This window comes from Heterocephalus glaber, unplaced genomic scaffold, assembly GCF_053883595.1.
Source record: "Heterocephalus glaber isolate CG9 unplaced genomic scaffold, H.glaber_assembly_v1.0 deba00001504, whole genome shotgun sequence".
NCBI classification, from domain to species: domain Eukaryota; kingdom Metazoa; phylum Chordata; class Mammalia; order Rodentia; family Bathyergidae; genus Heterocephalus; species Heterocephalus glaber.
The window spans coordinates 3,772,312-3,777,997 of NW_028258324.1; the positions used below are offsets into that span (position 1 = coordinate 3,772,312).

At 39.2% G+C, this 5,686-nt stretch overlaps 1 pseudogene; it reads right to left on the reverse strand.

The window, feature by feature from the left end:
- Nucleotides 1–299: 299 nt before the first annotated feature.
- LOC147825213 (armadillo repeat-containing protein 1 pseudogene) lies at nt 300–3,506 on the reverse strand (annotated as a pseudogene).
- Nucleotides 3,507–5,686: the final 2,180 nt, after the last annotated feature.

The window sequence follows — 5,686 nt, forward strand, 5'->3', positions numbered from 1 at the left end:
AAAGTGAGGCAATTCCCAGGGATGTAGCTCAGTGGTGCCTTGCCTGCCTCACAAGTGCAAGGTCCTGAGTTCAATCCCCAGTATCCCCCACCCCTGCCCAAAGTGAGGCAATTAATCCCAGCACTTGGGAAGCTGAAGCAGGAGGATTGCTGAGAGTTTAAGCCTAGCCTGGCCTTGAATGAGTTCAAGGGCATAATGAGTTCAAGGACAGGATAAACTACACAGCAAGGCCCTGTCTCAAAAAAAAAAAAAAAAAGGCAATTAAAGGAAAACCAAAATACTTTCATAAGCAAATAAATTCCACCTGTAGCCTCTATTTTTTTGAACCACTCAGTGGAGTAAAATATCCAATGAAATGTAAAATGCAACATGCACAATCATGTAATCTAAAAACTTTTCCTATTACTGTGTTTATTGCAAATTGCACTTGACAGTTCACTACAACAGTGGAAAATTTGTCCCTTGATGATTCATAGTCCTTGAGCCCCAAATGGAAGACAAAGTCATCAGTAAGATGATCTATATAAAAAGTGCAGCTTGCTCAGCTGGCTGGCTCCACTTTGACCCAGACGCGGCTTTGTGCTGCTCCTTTGTGGAATGTCATCCTCAGGCAGTGTCAGGCAGCTCTGGACTCTCTTCTACTTTCACACACAAGTATCTTAGGATGGTACCAGCCTCTCTTCCCAGTTTCACAATTTGTTGAGCTTTCGTGACCTTGGTTGATGCTACTGCTGATGCCAGCACTTCTGTTTTCAAATCTGAACAGATGGGTACCACACATCTTTGAATAGCCATTTGAAAAGTAAAGCTAATAAAACCTTTAGTTCGTTGTTTTTTTGGGGTTTTTTTTTTTTTGGTACCAGAGATCGAACTCGGGACCTTGTGTTTGTGAGGCAAGAACCACTGAGCTAAATCCCCGGCCAACACCTTTAATTCTTAACAAAGTTTCTTCACATAGATTTCTCTGAGATCTATCATCAAGACAATCTATGTGCAAACCCACTGTTTTAGCATGTTGTCTTATAGTTCCCAGAAAAAGTGGAGCTTTCCTACAATATTTCATTAAAAGTATCACTGTCTGCCATATTGGAAGACTGAAGAATATCATAGATTTCAGAGGCCAGAAGTTTTGTTTCTCCTGGAATCGTAATCTTCTATGTAACATTTTGGAAGCTTAACATGCCCAGTTCTCTTTTCATTTTTTCCCTTCACACAACATTCTGCCAACTATCAAAGTGTGAGCAAAAAGTGGACTGAACAACAGGGGGTTTGGGATGATCCATAAATAAAATAAGGCCAGGCAGATATTCCAGATTCTGGACAATGGCTCTTCTATTTAATGGATCTGGTGCTAGATCTCATAGCAGGTTAAATACAGCACTGATAAGGCACTATGTTCTTTATTCATGGTGGAAGAGGAAGAATTCATCTTCTATGCCATGCACATAAATAAAATCTTAAATTCCATGCCCCAAAGCTTTAAGAGTCCAGAGTCTGCTGCACCATCAGTACCACACATGCAGATATCGAACAGAGACCCAAGCAGCAAGGAGCAAGCCCCTTCATTCACAGCCATGGCCTGGACAGTCAGAAAAAACCAGACTGAGTCGAGGAGCCAAAAAGTGAAGGTATTGGCAGGGTAGTTGTGGGTTTTTCATTTTTTTATTTCACCCCTCCCTATTTACAAAGTATTGTGGGTTTTTCAAATATGACTTTTTTCATATTCAGAAAGTTGTAACAATTCCTATTTCATCCATTGTTTTTGTCATGAACAAGTGTTGAATTTTGTCAAATGCTTTTTTCTCTGTCAACTGTGATAATCACATGAATTTTTCTTTCATTTCATTAATGACATTCATTGCTCTTCTTATGTTGAACAGTCATCTTTGTATTCCTAAGATGAAACCCTCTTGGTTATGGTGCTAATAAATTTAGTTGCTAGCATTTTGCTGAGCATTTTTGTGCTCATATTTCTAATAGATATTGGCATGTAGGTTTTTCCTCTTATAGTGTCTTTGGCTTTGCTCTTGGGGTAACACTGACCTTATAAAATGAGTTAAGAAGTGTTCCCTCTTCAGCTTTTTAGAAGAGCTTGAGAAGATGATGTTAATTCTTTGTAAAATTTAGACTCACTAGTGAAGTCATGTCATCTTGGAGGGTTTTTTTGGAGGTTTTTGATTAATGATTCGATACATTTACTAGTTACAGACCTAGTCCAATTCCTTTATTTCTTCTTCTTGTGTCAGTTTTGTTAGTTTCTGTGTTTCTAGAAATATGTCCATTTCAATTAGGTTATAATTTGTTGGCATACCTGTTTTTGGTACCGGGGATCGAATTTGGGGCCTTGCACTTGCGCAGCAGGCGGCGAAACCACTGAGCTAAATCCTTGGCCCTGGCATACATTTTTCATAAACATTTCCTTTTTTTTTTTCTCTTTTGGTGCTGGAAATTGAATCCAAGTCCTCATTCATGGTAAACATGCACTATTTTCTAGCTCCCCCCCCCCCACTTTCTAGCATCTTGAGGTGTAAACTGAGATTATTGATTTTAGATCTTTTTTTTCCCTTCAGGCTGGCCTCAAACTCACTATCCTCTTACCTCAGTCTCCTGAGTGCTGGGATTATAGGCATACGCCACCACATTGGACCAGGGCTAGTTTTTTACCATAAATTTTTACAGCTATAAATTTCTCTCTCTGGATCTCTTTTATTGGATTTTATTAATTTTGGTGTATTATGTTTTCATATTCATTCATCTCAAGGTATTTTTCATTTTCTCTTGTAATTTCTTCTTTGACCCATTATTTAAAGGGTGTGATGTCTGAATGTCATGTTGATGACGATGGAAGAGAAAGCTACAGGAATTCATCCCTCTGTTGAAATAACAAAGCTGTCTGAAACTGTCTTGAAGCAACTCCTTTAGAAATCTGGCATCTAGTAGAGCACTTTGTGTCCAGGGGATAGGTAGAGGAAGAGACTGGTAGATTCCATTTAATTTCCATTTAACTCTTAGCAGCTGCGACCCTGCCCCCAGTCTTTTGGCAGGCAGCCCTGTGAACACTGAGTTCCCATATTTCTCTTCCTCAATGATTTCAGCTATTGAAGAACATACTGGTTGCTCTCAAGTTTTGACAATTATAGATAAAGCTACTATAAATATTCATGTACAAAGTTTTGTGAGGAACTTAAGATTTTTTTATATTGTTTTGTTTTGTTTTTTCTTTTTCTTTTTCTTTTGAGACAATGTCTTGCTATATAGTTCAGGCTAACTTTGAATTCACTATGTAGCTCATGCTGGCCTCAAACTCAAGGCAGTCCTCCTGCCTCAGACTCCCAAGTGCTGGGATTACAGGCATGCACCACCATGCCCAGTGGGGGACTTAAATTTTTAAAAGTCATTTGGATAAATATCTAGATGTATAATTGCTGGATTCTGGTAAGACTGCTTAGCTTTGTAAGAAATTCCCAGTGTTACCAGATGGCATGGTGACCAGTGAGTTCAGGATCTTTCTGTCCTGCCCAAAGAACTGGCTGGGATACCTGATGAATAGATAAATGCAACTTTTGTTAAAAATAAAGGAAGTAGGGCCGGGGATTTAGCTCAGTGGTTTTGCCACCTGCTGTGCAAGCGCAAGGATCCGAGTTTGATCCCTGATACCAAAAATAAAATAAAATAAAATAAAGGAAGTGGCCTGGGGATTTAGCTCAGTGGTTCTGCCGCCTGCTGAGCAAGCGCAAGGATCCGAGTTTGATCCCTGATACCAATAAATAAATAAATAAATAAATAAATGAAGCAAAGGAAAGAGTGAAGAAAAGAGCAAGAAGACATATATCCCACAAGTAGGACGGGCCATTGTGGAAACGACAGAAGAGCAAGATCACAATGGCATCAAAGATTCTGGCAGTGGGAAGTTGCTCTGCCCACACATTCTGGCTGTGATTGACAAGTCACATGTTGTTTAGCGTTCAGTTCTGGCTCGTTACATCTGGTTTTAGCCAGCCTGGCATGTCCTAATTTCCTTCTCACCAACATATCTTCCAAAGTTCAGTGGACCCTTGAGTTACGACAGATCTGACATGTGAACAACTTGGGTTACAACTGGAATTTTAGTTTTAACTTATGACCAAAATCTTGAGTTCTGACCCAAATGCCAGGTGCTTGTGCTTCCAGATGGTCTCAGACAGATTTAACCTTTAGAGTTCTGGAAGGAACATTACAACATCCTCTCCTATGTGGGGTTGAGAAATCCAAGGTCAATGTCTCTTTAAGGACACTGAGATCTGGCTGTATCTAGGAGAGAGACTTTTTTTCCATTAACATTATTGGTACATTTTAAGTATACAGGACAGTTACATTCATCATTAGGATCTTGTACCTTTACATGATGTATCTTGGTTCTTATTTTTTCCCCATTCCCCTGCCTAGGAGAGAGACTTTGAAGGCTGTGTAGAGATGCCTGAGCCTTCACTGACCAACTTGAGTTACAACTAGCAACAGAAACAAACTGAGTTCATAAGTCAAGGGTCCGCTGTAACTATACTACTATGGTTTGATCTAGAATGTCCCAAGTCTCATATGTTCAGAAGTGGAGTATTTAAAAGGTGATTGGATGGATAATGAAACCACTATACTCACCAGTGGATTAATCCATTGATGAGTTCATAGCTGAATGTGTTATTAAGAGATAGGGCCTAGTTGGAAGAGGTATGTTGGTGTGGACATGACTTTGGAGGGTGTATCTCCCTTCTCGCCTCCTCCTTTTGCTCTCTGCTTCCTGGCTGCCAGGTGGTGAGCAGTTTTTCTCCATTATGTCCTTCAACCATGATGTTTCTACCTTGGAGCCAGTCAGTCATGGACTGAATTCCCCAAACCATGCAGCAAATTAAACCACTCCTCCTCTAAGTTGCAGGTGTCAGGTATTTTGTCCCAGTGACAGGAAAGTTGATTAGTACAGATACCATTTTGCATTCCCACCAACAATGAATAAGAATTCTTTGCCTGAATTTGATGTTGTTTTGGATTTTTGCAATTGCAAAAGGTATGTAGTGCTATCTTATTGTTTTTATTTGCAGTTCTCTGATGACATATGATATTGAACATCTCTTTATATGCTTACTTGCCATCTATGTATCTTCTTTGATGAGGTGTATTCAGTTTTTGTTGCTGTTTTTTCGACAAGGTCTCGCTCTGTAACCTTGAACTCATGATCCTCCTGTCTCAGCTTTTTGAGTGCTGAGATTACAGGCATGCCCCACTATGCCCAGTTTGTGGCTTGTTTTTTTAGTCTCTTAATGTCTTCTCTCATGGATCATAATTTTGGTATTTTGTCTAAAGTCTCATCACCAAACCCAAGATCACCTTGATTTTCCTTTCCTCTGTTATCTTCTTGGAATATTATAATTTTATGTTTTTTTCTATATAATTTTTATGTTTTATAGTTAAATCAATGATCCATTTTGAGTTAATTTTTGTGAAAGGTCTAAAATGTGTCTAGGTTTGGAGGGGGGATATAGATAACCAATTGTTCTGGCTCCTTTGTTGCTCCTCTATCAAAGACCAATTGACTGTATTTGTGTAGATCTATTTCTGGGCTTTATTCTACTCTACTGATCGACTTTTACTAATACAATATTGTCTTAGTTACTGGAGCTTTCCTGTAAGTCTTAAATTGGGTAGTGTCAGTCCT